Genomic DNA, 17,960 nt, shown 5'->3' on the forward strand with positions numbered 1-17,960 from the left:
CACAAACACAGCTGGTATCTCCGCAACCTCTGGAGATTGCAAAAGCCATGGAAACAATGGGAATCAATCCCATTGATTGGAGGGAAATTTGGAAAGAGCAAAATTTAGTCGACCGCACTAGCCTGGACACCCACACTCTCGCAGAAAACGGCCGAGTGAGGTTAGGGCCTTTAGTTCAAATGGTCTCCCCTGGTCCACCAACGCCTTTCCTACGGTTTGGCTTGAAAGCCCTCAGGTGCCAACAAGGCCCAGCCTTGTGCTACTGTAGTTTTCGTGCAAAAGCTATATAAACACAAAGGAGTCTCCACTTTAAGGTTTCCTTTGGACATTCTGTTTCCATATTTACCCTTGAAGTTCCTGTATTTATATTTCCAGGTTTTCTGCCATTCAACTGCGGACTTTGGTAAAGACTTGCTTATTGTAAAAGCTATAACTCAGTGTAGATCAAGTCCTGATTTATCTTCTGGCCAAAGGATGATCACATTCTGAAGCTCACTTATCTCCTATGAGTAAGTGTTTCTGCACCTTTCACATGGGTAAAATGGGGACTCCTGCTTTACTCCTGCTGCAAACATTAGCAAAAGAACAACGATTACAAAATAAGGTAAGATTCTTATTGACACGATACAGTGTGCAACATGATGCATAAAGCTGGCCTGAGGATGACAAGCAAACAAGCTGCCCAGCCATGTTGTCAAAACCAATATCCTGCTTTCTTTCAAGAAACAGCTGGACGAACTCCTTGGGTCAATTACCCTTGAGTAACAACAGGGGCGAAATGGCTGCGAACGTTCAAAGACAAATTAAATCCGCTACCTTGGATCATCTGCAGAAGCTCGTGGTTGAAGGAAGGACAAAAACAGACTACTTTTCCAGCTCGTTGGAGAAAGACATGATGAGCCGCAGATTAAATTAAGTAACATTTCTTATTTAGGTTTCAAAATAAGCATCAGTGTGAGGCTTCCAATCCGCTCCCTGTCTGGGTGGTTATCTGCCTTCTGCCAAACAAGTTGTTCTAATCCATTTAGTATGCAGGCAGATTTCTGTGCTCTAATGAGACTCGATATTCAATCTGCATCAAGCATGTGTTCTACAAAACCATATAAAAAGCCAGCAATCTGTGTAAGTGCATATGACAGTATATCAGACCTAACATTCTGAACAAAATATTTCATATACGAGAAAAAGGGGAGATTGAACAAAGGTTTTTTTTCATTATTAATATAAAAAATGTAAATTTTTAATTGCAAAGAAACTGAGCCAAACGGGCTAACCCTGCTCTAATTAGTTACATAATTAACTGGTATTCAAAAGGATCTAGAATCAGGCATCTCGTAATATGAAGGAGGCCAGGTGTTCCAAGCGTAATTTTGGTCCCATTTTCGTCTGCTCAGAAAGCAGTGAATAGAAAATTGGTTTGTTAGACTGTCCATGAATGAAGCAAGAAAATTGAATGAGTAATGCGCCAAAAATGTTTCTTTCAATCCTCAGAAGAAAACATATTCATAATAATTGATGGTGTCACTATAAGATTAAATACAATTTCATAAACATTCATAAAGTACTAATACTATTTGTACTGTATCTTATGTACAGTATTTGTAGTAACAATATATTTAACAACATGTACTAGCTACAGTGTATATCTGTGTCTACATACTGTATCTACAACAGAAGTCAGTACTAGGCTTCATTCACTGTAAGCCAGAATCTGTGTGTTCGGGAAACCTGGCTCACAAATCCAACTTCAATTCAATTCAATTCAAACCTGTAATAATGACACAGAGTACACAGTGTAGCACATCTGCAGTAAGTCCTGATAGAGAGCCCCTCTATGATACCACAAGTCCTCCCATTTCCTACCCACCAGGTGCTTTTTTCAAACAAAACTGCACGTTTCAGAACGGAGAAGATAGCGGATCGTCACATTGAAGATAAAAAAGAAGGCTCTCAGAAAATGTCCAAAAACTATGAATGTGGTATCACGTGAAGTGGCAGCGCCATTATCCACTCATTAGTGATTTACAGCCTGGGTTCCAGCACCTGAATCAGGCTTTAAAATGACATCATTATTATTAGCAGAGCAGTTGGCTTCCTAAGAGGAAACTACATTTTCCTATCATCTGTCTCTCTATCTGCATGCAATTAGATTAAATCTCGCTCTAAAGTCATGACTCACATTTTAAATACATTCAGTAGTTCTGTGTGATATCACTCCAGACACACAGGGCAACAACGAGCGATAACTCTTGGCTGAGGTATAATTTTATTTGAACCTAATGTAGTTTAATATACATCAAGCCATGATCAATGAATTGCACATTATTCTGCCGTTTTCTCTGCTACTAGATTCCAGCTGTCTCCCTGCGAATGAGAATAACCAATCGCCCCAAAGAAGACAAATGTACAGTATAGCAAAAAGGTTATCAAGGCAAAACGACTACAAAGAACAGAGCCAATGACAAACATCACAAAAGAAATGCATACTTGCAATGTCATAGGAAAAATACATCTTTTTAACTGATGTGCTTTTTCCTTGGCAATATGTACTGTACTACTGTACAGTACTGCACTCCCACTCCTGTGAGTGACTCTCCTGCAGATTCTGCACAAACATTCCAGAACAACAGGACGGGCATCTGAATATTTCTGGGTTTCGCCCGCTACCTGGTGTGTTTCAGAATGCATCCTCACAGAAGTTCTGACCGTCTTCCAACAGGAGATCTTGCTGGAATACATCCACCGAGGACTGTCCAGCAGACTCCACACACCAGAAAGAAAATTTCACCCTGAAGTGGAACCATCAAAATAAACTATACTGACACTGTCCCACCTCTTTGTGATGACGTCTGAAGCATCACAGCAACAACTTGTCTACGATTTAATGGATTGTCTTTTCAAAGACAAAAGCTTACAAAGCACTCTCAGGCTGTCCTCCAGGGAAAAATGCTTCCTACTGTAGTTGCATTACAGTAGGGTATGCGCTCTGTTCCAGAATGGAACTGCCCAGAACCTCAGCAGAGCAATTCCAGAACACAGGTGCAAACATTCTGTGATTCTATTCTTTTCCCAGGGCATGTAAAAATATATATTAAGAAAATAACCTACTGTATGTTTCACCTGACTCAAAATACCAGGCAACTTTACTGATTTTTCGCGAGATCACCTGAAGGCAAAGCTCCACAATTTGCAAAGCTTTGTGTTTAAAAAAAAGAAGCCGAAAAAGTGTATTATTCAGGCCAAAACAATTATCCGAGTGATCAGGCAAGTCTTCAGCATAACGATATGGGCAAGAGATTAAAAAAACCTGTCAAACCGCTTGGACATAATAGTTAAAAATGAAGACTGAAACCAAACAAAGTACTGTTACAACTAACACACTAGAAAAAAAACTCACTCTGAATACTGCACTGGGTTTCGGTCACCATTGTACAAAAAGGATATTATTGCCTTGCAAAGAGTTTCAACTTTAGGTCGAAACTGGAAGACACAGATGTGTTCAAAAGCACGATGTTCCGGAATAGGCTGAACAATCCCATCGGATTCAATGAAAAATCCCTGACATTCAAAATCATTAGTACCTTTGCGACTTCATTTACAACACAGAAATAGGCCTGGCCATCATGCTACAAACAGGATACTGTGCTACAAAGACTATGCAAAACAAAATGAACAAGAAATTGTACTGAAACAACAGAAAGAAAATACCAGGCCCATCACAGTTTATTCCTTTTAAATTCATTCTTACCATACAGATGAGAGCAGTGTGTCTTCCCTTCATCTCTGCCAGCCTCTTTTCCTGAAAGACAGATAAAAATCAGGAAAATTGAGGAAGTTCATTTGAGTCCTTAAGATATGTATGAAACAATATACACAACTAATTTGTTACAAATGGCTTTAGTGTGAATCGTATCCGCTTATTATAACCAGAAGGTATCACTTACCACAGCACCTAATCGCTTTCCGGTTGCACATCTGCACCAACACAGACTACAGGAATTGCAAAAAAAAATTCATTTTTCATTCTTCTGTTCTTTGACTCGGGGTTTGATGATGAAACACTAAAGACTGAATTGCTCTGAGAGTGGTATCCATTCCCTGGGGAGACGGTAGACTTAGCTACTTCAATCTTCTTTCAAATTGACATTTTATAATGTAATTAATTCCCTTGAAATTAATGGGTGCCTTTTTATCCAACAAAGCAATGTGTAGCGTGTACGTTTTCTAATGGAGAAATTACAGCTTTCTGTCATCTGCGTTCATCAAGACCATCTGCTTCTGAAGAGCACTGCTGCCTGGCTGAATTCCGGTACCACAGGCATAGGGTTCTTCTAATAACAGGAAGCCAGGCTTCTCCATCTTTCAACAATTTAAAGACCTTCTGGGAAAAGGCGCATGAAGCCAACATCTTGAAATAATTTGCAACGAAGAGAGAGTTAAGATCATTAAACAAATTACTAGAAATTAACAGTGGTCAAATTATCTGGAAAACAAATGGCACCCAATAAACATACATTTCAGTGAAATTAGAGAGGGAGGAGAGAAAAATTTGCATTGAAGTGGTAAAAAATGCCACACTCTGCTCTGATCACTGATGATTCCTCTACGCTCACTGTCAACTCAGCAGACCTGAACATATCAAGGATCAAGGGTGCAGAGTTAAAACTTGTACTGCTCCTGCAATCATAACCACACAACAGTTCCAAAAACCCCCCTACTGTATGTATTTTAAAAAGGGAGAGAACTAAGCAACTGGAAACACACTTATAGGTTCTGGCTCCTGTTCATTTTGCTCTTTGTTTCCACTCTCTGCTTATCCCCCCTAATGCCTGTACTACAGTCATTACCAGAACAAACTTTTAGTTAGCGAACAGAGGCCAGGGTTACCAGAGCCACTCCAGCCCTGCTAAACACATTTAATGTTGGGATTTCATGCGCCACACACCAAGGGAATTTAAAATGGTAAGAGAAAAGAAAAGGGCACCCACAACGTTTTCATGTAGACACATTAATAATGTTGATAAAGGATAAGGCAAAGGTACTGTGTACTGTACCAAGATTCACATCAGCTGGCTAAAGGGGTCCAAGGCGTATGTCATTTCAGTGCTTCAGGCAACAATACCATGCAAAATAATAAAACCACTTTCCCTCTGCTACAGGACCTCTGCTAAAGGGAGGGAGGGACAACTGCCTTTATTCTTGGAGTGTTTCTTGCAGGCTTCCGTTCCTATAAAGCTGCCATTGTGCAGAATCTGGGCATCACTTTTATTTGCAGAAATCGGGGATGATTGACTTCACTCTGTGATAACGTTTTGTTACCTGAAAACAAATGTCAACAACTGGCGAGCGGTGACAAAAGAGAGCCCAGAAGGCAGAGATCAGGTACCGGCAAACAAACACTGCCACCAGTCCAGAAGGCTCCTAGTAATTATTCACTCTACCTTGCAGCTCAACAAAGGCCAAAATGAAGAGTGCATGATTAATATTTCACAATTATCTTTTAAATGTCGTTTCATCTAACACATGGTCGGACACAAAGCACATGAGCCGCTCAAAACAGCAGTCGTGATCTTGATTAACCTGGTTGAATAAGAGAAGCTGTACCACACCATCAGATGGGCCGAACCCCTATACCAACTTTGATTTATCCAAGGATATCTTCAAGAATACTACAAATAAAGAAATGAACATACCGGAAGGAAAAACCCTTCATTTCTAAGGTGCTACATCAGCTTTCAAAAACAAATGATTAATATACAAGGAGGGATGACCTAACCTGCACATGTGACAGCTCTCAGTCTGCCCATATCCAGCGCACTGTTTATGGACAAAGGTGGGCTGCTCTGTGCACCTGGAAAACCCATCAGATCCAAGTAGGAGAAGTTTATTCCCTGCTTAGTCCCTTTTCATGTTTTCTTTGCACTGAGTCAGAAAAGGAAAGTTTGGACAATTAGCCATCAAAAGGTTTGCTGGGGGCTTATTATTCTGTCTCTCTACTACTTTTTTATTTTCTATTGTAACATGTGAGTGCCACTACTGTATAATTATATAATACCCTTCCGGCTTGGCAAACTGCTGTTTCTAAACTGTATTCACAAGAACCTTCAAGTGTTACAAAGGTTTTGACAGCACGTCATGACACAAAAGAGCAAATATTGATGTATAGCATGTACTGTATAAAAATCACTAACCTGCTCTTAAAGAAACGGAAGAGCTAAAAATATTTAGTGTAAAATCCCAGCAGATAGTTTATAATATTATCCCATTTCTAAATCTGGGAAAAACAATAGTATCCCACCCTACATACCCCAGAAATATTTCAACAATGACCAACCACTGAATATTGTAAAAGTCCAATTTCGATATATTGTATATACAGTAAACACTGAGGCAATAAACACTCAACAAATGAGAATTGAAAAAAATACCAATTGTCACCCTTTTAATGCCTTATTGCAGATATTCTCAGATATTCTCACAAGGGTGTTTCAATAATCTCATCTGAGTCTTCACTGTCTATTCCATGCTAATGGCATAGTGTTTTTTAAAGAGCTAAAAACAGCACACTCCACACTAACATGAAAGAAATGAAAGCAAGTGCAGTACACTATACTGTATGCACCCAGTCTGAAATCAAAACCCGGAGCTGTAAGGAATCAGAGCTACAGCAACTGCCATGCCCGATTCTGATTCAACATACAACGAGTTCACACAATATAACATTGTAGTCTGAAGGTGACTCAGTCTGCCCTAAATAATTAAAACTGAAAGACAGCAAAGACAAAACTGCCCTATTTGTACTGCATACAGATCAGGTGACAGGAGTGAATTTGAACTAGTTGTTATTAATAAAATGGGACTGAAGAACAGTGACCAGCTTCATTTTCCCTTTGGTGTTTTCTGAAAATCATGGCAAAGTAACATATTTTCAGATTTCAAGGCCAGTCACAGCAAAACCCATCAGCACAGACATCTCCCTTCAGAGACAACTGCAGTTGCAGCCCTCCCCCTGCTCCTCCAATGTCAGAAGAACCCCAACATTCCCAGCTGACCTAGGGAGTGCAGATGGGCCTTTGATGCTTTTTTTTCTGGATCCACAACTTCAAAGGCCTTTGCAACTGCCTTGCTCTACAGATCACCAAATACTGACATTTAAAACAGAATTGTCTCCCACCTCAGGGGGAGAAAGGAAGGGAATTTCAAATCCTTCCACATTTTGTACCAGGACACCCTATTTTCCAGCCTCTTCTCTGGCCCATCTCCTCTTACACATGACTATTCCAAATGCAAAGTGAGGCGTTCAAACCTACAGTACATAAAAACAAGAAAATAAAACTCCAGCATTCTCATCTGGTGACTGCATTTGCAACTGGACAATGAAAGACTGTGCCGAAGAGCTCTGTAGCACACAAAGGAGACGGCATCAAAGCTGTCACTTGCAGACTAGCTTGCCATTTTTTACTCTTTCTATAATCAATGGCCAGAGGGCTGTTATCAGATGCCTTTTTTTCTTTTTTAAGCACTGAACTATTATTCATACCTCAATGCCACACCATTTCCTGGAGTTCAGCTCTTGTCTAGCAGCTCCAGAGGCTCTTTGTGTAACAAATTCAACACATGGTGTCCATACCACAACAGCAGCACACTCTCCAGGCGAGCTCACTGCAGAACACAAAGCAGCCCGAGGCTGAGGCACTGTTCACATTTCACCACAGGCTGACGTGACATTATGGACATATTCAAACTTAATGCAGTCCAGCAAAGGCACTTGGGAATTACAGTCTGCTGAGCTGTGCGTGCCTAAGACTGGACATAAAAACTTGTTGTTTTGAAAGGTATAAGAATAAATGAGACAGGTGAAGAAAGTGCTCAACTGCTCTTGAAAAACAACATCCACTCTATCCCAGCTTAATTCATTTCAGGTGTAAGGAGATGTACATACCTGTACAGTAGGGTCTTACACAGTATAAAAACAATAACAATTTACTCACACTACATTATTTGGAATACATTTGCACATATAGAAGCATGACATTACAAAATATCAGGCAAACCTGTATTAAGGTATTTTTGCTTTATCAGCGACGATTTGTACAAAACCCTGCAGCTCTTAAAGTTTAAAGTGCAGTGGTAGTGGACCAGGTTCAATGACCATATACTATGCTTCTACTAAACTTACTATGAAAGAATTAAAAAGCTTTCACTCTGTGTTTCCATAAAAAGAATTCTACTAGTAGAGTTAAAAATCTTCCTTTTCCCCCAAAGTTATGAAACTCCCAGATGAACAAAGTGGGACCAGTGATCAGATTTGAGAGGATTACTGACAGCTTTGCAGTTGAAAATTTGTTACATAAGGAAGCAACGCTTTGCAATTTTCACTGGCTTATATGGTGCTGCCATACAAGGAACATGTTTTTAATCAGTGTCCACTGACTAATCCTCCTGGAATTCTGCGCCTACTCTGGTAGTATCAGTATCAAAGAAATCCTTATTGTAATAAGCAGGTTGGTTGATTCTAAGGAGAGAAGGAGTAGAAGATGCAGGAGCTGCAAAAGAGGACCAGCAGAGCCTGACTGTGGGGTAAATTAGATCATGAAGGGACAATCGAATCTACTACCAGCTAGAAATTTTGAATTAGAGGTGCAGGCAGGATGGATCGCAACATAGGTCCTGCACTGTACTTTGACTCGTGGAAGAGCTAGTGAAAACAAATGTCAAAATACTGTAAGCCCACTAAAAATGTTCATTTTGATCAGATTGTGGTGCATAGCAGTAAAGCCTAGTTTCTCGAGAGAGAGAGAGAAACAGAGTACCACTCCCTACAGCGTTCACGGCACTCCTGGCATGTGGATCTCAGCAAAGAAAGAAATCCGCTTCACTTCCTCTCTTTTCTCCCTTCTTCCAGTGCTAGCGAAACTGCCTGTGGCTTAGGCTGTAAATATTTATGAAGAGCTATCACAACTTTCACAGTCACAGGTCTGATCTGTGAAACCCCAGCCATTCGTTTGCTGAAAAACACACAGACTTCCAACAGACAAGAAGAGAAAAGACACATGGATACTCAGTACTTTACTATATAAAAATGCAAATCTTATATCAAATTAAATTATGACACGAAATATACAGTTTGAATGCCAAATGAATTTCATCATTTCCATTTAATTTTAATTAAAAAAATTAAAACCTCACCCAGTTTCAAACCTAACACCTTAGTACTATTACACACTTTATCTTTTATAAGTTACTGTAAATAATGTAGATATAAAGAAAAATGTGTTCATCCTAATCCCCTGGTTTCACTTTCTCCTCCTTGATGAAAACCCCATATAATACCGGACAACTTGCCTTCAACACCCTGCTATTATTTACCAGTTTCAAACCTCATATTAAACCCTGATAATAAAAATAGACATGGAGTGTTTTCACCAACTGAAAGAAATAGCTTTCATGTTCCTCTTTAAGACAACTGTGGATCCTATCAACTTAAACCGATAGGTTTCTCCAAGCAAAACCTGCATTGCTCTGACCTCTCCACTGCAGCATGCAGGAGGAACTGATTTCACGTCAAGCAACCCAGATCAGCCTCAGGATTCAACAGTAGCACTCACACGTCTGCCTGAAGCAGGACAAATTTACATACTATACTGCCTCACATAACTTGAAAGTCACATTGCACACATATTCAGTAAAAGGATCTGAAAGAGGACAATTCTGTGCTGCCGCATCTGTAAATCACGACCCTGCATCCTGGATTCAATGAAGACACAGCCCTGCATATCCTCTCCCAGGACCTGTAATTTGTTGCTGGACAGGGGGCCAGCTGCCCCGACTGCTGTCTGACAGAGGGGAGGGACGGACGCACAGCAGCACTGAGGCAAGAGAGGAGGAGAGTGTGGAGCTACCCAACTCCAGACTGACACCATCCTTCAGTTCCTGTTACTGGGTTGGAGCACAGTGCAGTCAGTTGATGAACTGAGCTTATTTTAAATTGCTTATCCTGCAGTTTATTTTTCAAACTTGTATGCAAGTGATAATTTTTTAGGTGTGTTAAAATTTGTTTTACATTTGGTAAAAAATATGTAAACAAGTTTTTACATTTGTTTTCCTTACCGCCTTGTATATTTGGGTTTACCAAACATTCACTCATCCTTCAAAAAGTCAGTTATTCCTAGTAAGAGTCACACTAACTCATATAACTCACTACACCCAAGGACAAGGCTGAACTACCCTAGCGCAAGGCCAGACTGGAACCCAGGGCAGAGTAGGTCTACAACCCTGGCAGGGTCAGTCTACACCCCAGATAGGATGCCAGCACACTGCACCCAAACCAGAATGTCTCTGGACTTTGGGAGGAAACTGGTGCACCCAGAGAAAGTCCACACATACTGTACAAAACCGTTTACTACACTGGCCAACCAGAAGCCATTTCCAATTAGAAGGATGTGTCCTTAAACATCTTGCATTATTTTGGAAAGTACTGTATAGAGAGTACAGACCTTGCTCTGGGCTTGAGTTCGAGGTGAGATCCTTAAAAAAATTCTATCAATGCCTCTCTCTTCTTTGGTAAAATAAGAACCCCATAAAATAGAAGGATTTTCCTTGGGTTTTTTTTTAGACTTTGATGCAAAGCAGTCCCTTATGTCTTTTCTTCTTTGACATTATACACAGTGAACACATGGCCTATTGACACACACACCCACTCACACATACCAGACACAAGACTTTTCACATCTCCATACACACAGTGCCTTCTACATTTCCATACGCACATCCCACTCTCACAGTCACCTTGTCTTACACACACCCCATTCACACAACTTGAACACATAGCAGACACAGTGACGTCTACATCTCCACACTCACCTCCTCAAAAGTGGTCATTTTACATGATAAACAATCAGCACAGATCCAGAAATGTGTTTGTCACATCCTGTTAAATCCAAAACCCAAGGTTTTAGCTAATTAGCCATAGTCCAACCACTTGCCTTCTGGGAAATGTTGCTTCTGTCATGTAGGACTACATGCTTTTGCGATCAAATTTACAAATGTTAATATAAATGTTAATATTAAATGTTACATTCTTGGCCCATAACACACTCAGCTGCTTACCTTGCCTGGTGTTCAATTAATGTCTGAAGTTACTGTATTTAATAAAATGTCACTCTGAACTCCAGAGGGCAATGAATGATTTTCACTAGTTCTAGTGAAGACTCTGTGACTACAGGAAACTACCGTTTAAAGGAAGGGGAGGTAGTCACAAAAAAACAAAAACAAAGAGCCCCTATGACCCCATGGGGACTGAGCACACATTTCACAGTCTCTGGTGCAGTAACTGGCTTGTTGTCTCAGACTGAAACTGCAAAACAGAACTACTAATAAAAGCAGAACACCCATTCAGGCCTGCATTTCAGTGTTTTTCAAACTCAGTTCATTAGAAAGAAAAAACACACTGAAACCTGGCATGTACTGCCATATCAAAATGTTTTAAGAGCCACAGTCAAAAATATAAGCAGGTCTATAGGCCAGGGTTTACTGCATCATATCATGATCTTTTTTCTCCAGTTTCTATACATACAAACATTGCTATTTAGAATTACCTAAATCTTATTAAACTTAAATTAAAGCAGTTGCTTCACAAACTTAACCCTTGTTTAAAAGGGCCTTAGTAAAAAAACAGGCAAATATTGACACAATAGTCCCACACAGCCTAGTGCCAGGTCAGAAACACTCAACCTCACATACATTTTCACACTGTTCTGAAGCGGACAGTTGCACAAGAGAGGGATATTTTGCACCCTATCTTTGAAGTTTGCTCTGCACCAGTTCAGAGACATTTGTTGCTGTACTCAAATGAAAATGTGGCTCTTATCCTGTGTGAGCTCAGTCTCCTGGGATCAGCCAGTGCCTGAAAACATGGGGGTCCATGTGTCCCCAACTGCACGTGTGGAATACCAGGACGCCTTATCTTAACTCTTAACTGGTAAAAAACAGTTACAAGGCTTAAATTGCAAAAAACATTTAGACTACTTTATAAGAAATGTTTTATCCAAAGCCATTTAAAAAATATTTTAACATATTTTCCTTGTTACTTAAATATTGATACTGTAGATCTGTTGTGCCGTTAATTTTCCACTGAAAACCTGTCAGACAGCACAGCCATCTGCAGGACTAGAGCTCTAGAATCCAACAGGCAGCTATAACGTGCTTGTGCCACTATATAACCTACAGTACCTACACCGCTTTCCAAACAAGCCCCAGTAACAGTCGCACTACTGTTTTCATTAACGAGCGTGGAGGACCTGTTTTTTCATTGGCTACTTTCATTTCCTGTAATTATCAGAGAGGAAGCGCAGGTTAAAGGTTCACCTAATACCGAAGAAGTGGTCCCTATGTAATTATGTCTGGTAGACGTGTCCTTGGGGTAAAGTGAGGAACCTTAAGGCAGTGGGATAATTTCTACAATCTTCAAGGGTTGAAAGGGAGAAGGTTCCGAAGCTGACATTTGGGAAAACTTAAGGACCGCAGGGGCAATGCAAGAAAATAGCGGTTGTATGTAGAAGCCCCACCACCGCAGCTGGTTCTTCCTCCTCCTTTGCTTTCTCTGAGGATAAATATGCAGGCCAGAAAGGAGACACATGAGGAAACAATCAAATGGACATGCAGGATATGCTCAGGCTGGTGAACAATGGCTTTATTAATCAATCCAACTGATGCTTAATTGCTAAATTACTGTAAGCTGACATTAGAGAAGAAGCAGATGTAACCAAGTTGTTCAGCTCCTATCATTCGTGGTTCATTATTGACCTTGTAAACATGAGTGAAACACCTTTCTAGAGCCATCATCCTTACTTGCAAAAGGCAGACTCGGTTAATGAGTAAGGAGAAGTGACTGAATGATACATTGTTGAAATAATATGAATAAAACAGAAATTAACTAACTGTATCTCTTTACTCACCTTATCTTTGCTCAGTTCCCAAAACACCCATTTAAAAAGCCCATCAAAACTATGACAGTAGAATAAAGCCATGACAAAAAGCACAGAAGGATTAATGGTGCTGACTCACAGTGTACACATCTTTGCAAACACTGACACATGTACAATGGCTATTTTATTCAGAGTAAATACTGTGGAACACCAGGGGCCTGAAGTCTTTTGTGCTTCTTCTCACTTTCCTAAGTTAGGGTAGTAGCAGAGAAGCAGAGGCCCCACTGGAGGGTGTTCAAAGTTTATATTTGCTCTAGTGCAAACTGCTTGTTTCTTCCAGCTACAAATAAACGACTTCTAATTTGTTTAAACACTGTAGAATTTGCTATTTTCGGGACAAGTGGGCTGAAAAAGAATGGAAACGTTTAAGTGAGACAAACAAAATCACAAACACCTTCCCAACTAATCCATCTTGCACAAGTCACATGTTTATCCTTTCAGCTTTTGCAATACAAGGATATCCACTTAGCTGTGAGCAGCAGTAAACAGCAACAGCCAACCTGCTGGTATCTGTAACTTCAGTCCCCTGCCCTACAGTGAATACTTTGCTTAACCGATTCCGGTCTTCACTGTTTTATGACCATGCTGTCTGGTCACACAAACACATGAAATCTACATCCAAGTCTATTCCATTTCCAAACGAAGCATGCAATGGAAAGACTGTATTTAGATCACAGTGAATTACAGCCTAATCTCCTGTTAAAGGCACAAAGGTATGGCACTGCATCATTCTTTGGGACTCTAGATTGACTGCAGACCATTCTGGTTTAATTCAAAGAGGGTCAAGGTGCATCTGAATCTGCTGCTGCCCTCAAACTGTAAACACATCTCTAAAACACTGCAGGCTTCACCAGAGCTACGGGAGACGATGTACTGTACTGTAGCTGGGTGGAAGAAGGCTGTGTCTTTGAAGACCATTTAAGAGCAATACTCTCAATAATGGGCAATAGTGCAAAACTGAAGGAATGCTAAGTAACAGGCTTTTAAACAGATGTCTGTGAGCAGGTCAAAACCTAGTCTTGGCCACTTCCGCCTTCCTACATTATGTATAAATGTTACACATCTTGCAAACTCATTTCCCTCCCCCCACCCCTTTTCACCCTAGCTGCAACTCTCTGGTTCATCCCAGATTAAAAGAGAGGTCTGACCTCCTTACAGACAGATTGTCAGTCTCCTCAGCCAGGCACGTTTCCCTAATAAAGCTTACTACTCAAAACACAATTCTTCTCTGCCTTAATTCAGGTTTGAAATATACAGTAGTATGCATTAGACTCAGAACTGTGGATCCACGAAAATCTCAAGCAGGAAATTTCCTTCTAACCCAAAGCAAACACAAATGTTCCCTACAGCACAAACACCACCTGCTGTTCCATGGGGTCCATGCTGCTCACAAAACTCAAGGGCACTAACTGTCAAGGTCTCAAGCAGATCCCTGAAACTCTCTAGGCAACCAGGGGCAACTTAATGAGTCCCTGAAACCATGGTTAATAAATTTATTTAGAGTAGTAATCCAAGTCAGAACTACTATTATTAGTTCAGGTCAAAGCCAGAAACAGACTAATTTCCTGAGATGTAGCGTCTTGATTTTTAACTCAGTTTTCCTGATGGTAATTGAGTTTTAGGAAAATCCCCCAGCTGAGACAGATCTTAGTCTTACTGTATGTGAAACAGGTTATAGCAAAATTGGGGAAACAGCTGTCCTAACCACTAACCACTGACAACACTGACCAGAGAGAGCTCACACTGCCCCAGTACAATTAAGCATTCAGATCCAATTCACATCTAAGTTAGAGATTTTGTAATCAGAAACAAATCAAAGTTTTGAGACAAATAACAACCAAAACAGTTTGAACACGTCTTAGTTAAATCAGTGTTAATTATAGGAGTAAGATATTGAAGAAATCCAAGACACCGCACATCCTTTTGAATGATCAGGAGGGAAAGGGACAATGAACCTTGAACAAAGTTTATGTCAAACACTGTCCTTTGTTTTGACTTGATTCTTGCTTTGGCTCAGTTCCTGCTTAAAACTCATTATTGCCTGAAGCATAAGTAAAGACAACAGGAGGAAAGGTTTACTTTAGCTAAACTCTACCAGTTACTGTATGTGAGTGCCCCCAACAACTAATCATTTACACTGTTCTAAAACATATTGCTAAATAGAAAATTTATAGAAGGTTATGCTAGCACAAGAGCTTCCATAATTTTGTTTAAGAAACTGATTCTAAGCAGAATGAGGTGACATACTTTGAAACCCAGAGGCACAAAAAACACACTAACTACAAATAAATTAAATTTCTACAGGGGCTAAGACAAAACACACACAAGTGAAACAGCCCATCATTGTTGGGGCTGAAACTCTGAAAGGCAGCCTTTGTAGATTTTAACAGGGTGTTGGGAGCAGCAAAGCAGTGCCTGCAGGCAACAGGACTTTCACTCAGCTCGGCGGGGCATTAACACACCGCTCTCCAAATGAAAGCTCACACAGTTCAGACTGTTCTCTCCAATTGGAGGATTCGCCACAGGCTTACAGCTCCAGACAAGTTTACACTCCTGTTTTGCCCTGGTTAACTGGCTACTCTATAGGCTGAAGAACCTGCTGAACCTTCTTTTCAAAAGTGAACATCTTCCAGTTTTACGCAGACACAGACCTTTTTTCTGTTCTACAAAGATGAAAAGAGCTACCTACAGTAGGCACAGGTTAAAGACTTTTAACAGGGAGAACAAGACATCACAAAGCCAGACTGTAGGTGATAAAAATGCTTCTGATAAATATATACTGTATGTAAAGGAATGCCACAGCTTTATTTGATTTAACCATTAAACAGTACATGTGTGACTTCATAGCTTATAGTATGTGCTATTGTGCATACATTTAGATCCCACCTGTTCTGGATATTTGAGACAATGCAGTTTCTGCTGAATCTGCTTTATATACAGTAGACCAAACATGTTAAAAGAATGTGCATTACCAGAACTTCACTGCCAAAAATAATTCATTGACTGGTCATTGATTTTTAATCAGTATAAGTTATGTTGTTAGTTGTTACTGGTGTAAATACACAAGGGATGAGAATGTAAGATCCACACATGAGGCTCCCCACTAGATTGCTACATAACAGTCTGGATCTGTCACTGATATACATGTCTTCCTGCCTTACTCACAGATTTTCTCAAATCATTTAACAAGCATCAGTGGAGGTAGGATTTACAGCTTGTCACAGCAAAAAAGTAAAATCTAAACCAGTGATTCTCACTCGTAGTGCTGGAGATACACAGAGATGTCTGGCATCCCCTGAGCTCTCGATGACATGCGCAATTCAATTATGGACGTGATTGTGATTGATCTAAACTGCCCTGTTTTCCAGGCCTTCAGCCATTGAGGAGTTTAAAATTCCCCATAAAAGCTGCAGGGATTTTGGATGTTGGCTCTTCAGCGCCAGGAGAGAGACACTGCTGTGAGATAAAGAATAACATGGAATCACACAGAACACACTTTTGAATTATTTTTTTCCTTAGTATCAGGGTCTCCAACCTGTTCTTGTTGAGTCCCAGTCCTGCACATTTATGGGTAACCAATAAATCCCCAATTTCTAAAGGCCTGGAACAATTTAAGAAGGCGTTTTTTTTAAATCCAGTAATTTTGGTAAGTAAGTTTGGGACGACAATTTTGGTTCCTGAAGGAACAAACTATTTGCTTAATTAATTAATTAAAGGGCTACAGGGCAAGTATTACAAAACTTCAGGAATAGGTTGCGTAGCCTAACCTATTTTAGGATACTTCTCTCTAGGACCTGGGTTAAAGACTCCACTTTTAGTGACTCGATCAGTAAAGGTGCTTTAAAGAACAGAGGCTTTGCCTTATACACCACATCCTGCTGTTTCAGATCCAGGCTCTGGACCTTGCAGTACGTCACTGTGTTAGCACAACTGGCTCAGCCTATGACTAGACAGGTCGTGCAATCTTGCAGTGCTGCCACTAAAAACTCTCCTACCCTTCACTTTAAGGGCTATTACACCACAGAACACAGAAAAGCAAGAGGCCTGACCGCACCCATCAGGACAGATGAGTTGAGTTGATTAAAGACCCGGGCCGCAAAAACATAAGTGGCAATCCTACATGAAAAAATAATTCCTTGTTCCTTTAGTTCAGTAGGTGCTTTTTTCTGTCCTATAAAAAGGTAAATGATACTTTGACATGTGTAAAAAGACTTTAAACTATTCTGAATGATTCATTAGGTGGAAAAAAACTGACTGATTAAAAAGGTAACCTGATGAAGCTCTTGTCAGGTTTCCTAATGCTGTGTGAACGGAAAATGTCAGAGAATAAAATGTGAATTTCCTCTTATAAAAACATATAAATGGAAGGGCCCAATCTAAGGCCCAGGAAAAACTGACAGAGTGACAAGGGTTGGATTAAGGTGCACTTTAAATCATAATTATTAGTGAAGGTTGTTCTGAAGGTTGTCCTAAATACAGTTTCCATTTATGTCTTCTGAATGTAATGGGATGGAGACTAAAAGAATTGAGTTGCTACTCAGATTGTTATGGAAAGGGCAAATACTAAAATGCAAAAGGGTTCTGCAGGCAGATCTTTGCAGATAAAGGCACCAGTGTGTATGCACACCTCATTCAGAAATCACAAACTCATTTTGCTGAATTAATTTGTTTTACAATACAGTGGCATGGGATGTACTACTGTACAGTATATGCCAGGAGTATCCAGTGGTGTATCCTGGTGCTGGAAGGCAGGTGTGTCTGTGAGTTTTTACTCCAGTTCAGTTCTTTACAAGCTAAACAAGACGATTACTGATTTACTGTAACTGAACACATTGAGCAACTTCTCTCAGTTCTTCTGGTGCCGTAGCTTTATGAAGAAGTGGAGAATATGCGGACACACAAGTCCTCCAGGACTGGACAGCCCTGCTATATGGAACACAGTACTTTTCCGGGTTATAGACTGCCACTGATTAA

The 17,960-nt window shown here is 40.2% G+C and overlaps 1 protein-coding gene across 3 annotated transcripts in view; it reads right to left on the reverse strand.

Annotated features, from left to right (window-relative positions):
* bmpr1ba (bone morphogenetic protein receptor, type IBa) overlaps positions 1-17,960 on the reverse strand; it is a 159,667-nt gene that overhangs the window by 135,522 nt on the left and 6,185 nt on the right. Inside the window, exons 1-2 of one of the 3 annotated variants that reach the window (XM_015340424.2) lie at positions 3,945-3,963; positions 3,749-3,799 (exon numbers count right to left, since the gene is read on the reverse strand). The gene's annotated coding sequence lies outside the window, so the exon portion shown is untranslated. Of the gene's footprint in view, positions 1-2,667; positions 2,758-3,748; positions 3,800-3,944; positions 3,964-17,960 lie in introns of those variants that run through there. The other 2 variants (XM_015340423.2, XM_015340425.2) reach the window with 2 other exon arrangements.

This window comes from Lepisosteus oculatus, chromosome 3, assembly GCF_040954835.1.
Source record: "Lepisosteus oculatus isolate fLepOcu1 chromosome 3, fLepOcu1.hap2, whole genome shotgun sequence".
NCBI classification, from domain to species: Eukaryota; Metazoa; Chordata; class Actinopteri; order Semionotiformes; family Lepisosteidae; genus Lepisosteus; species Lepisosteus oculatus.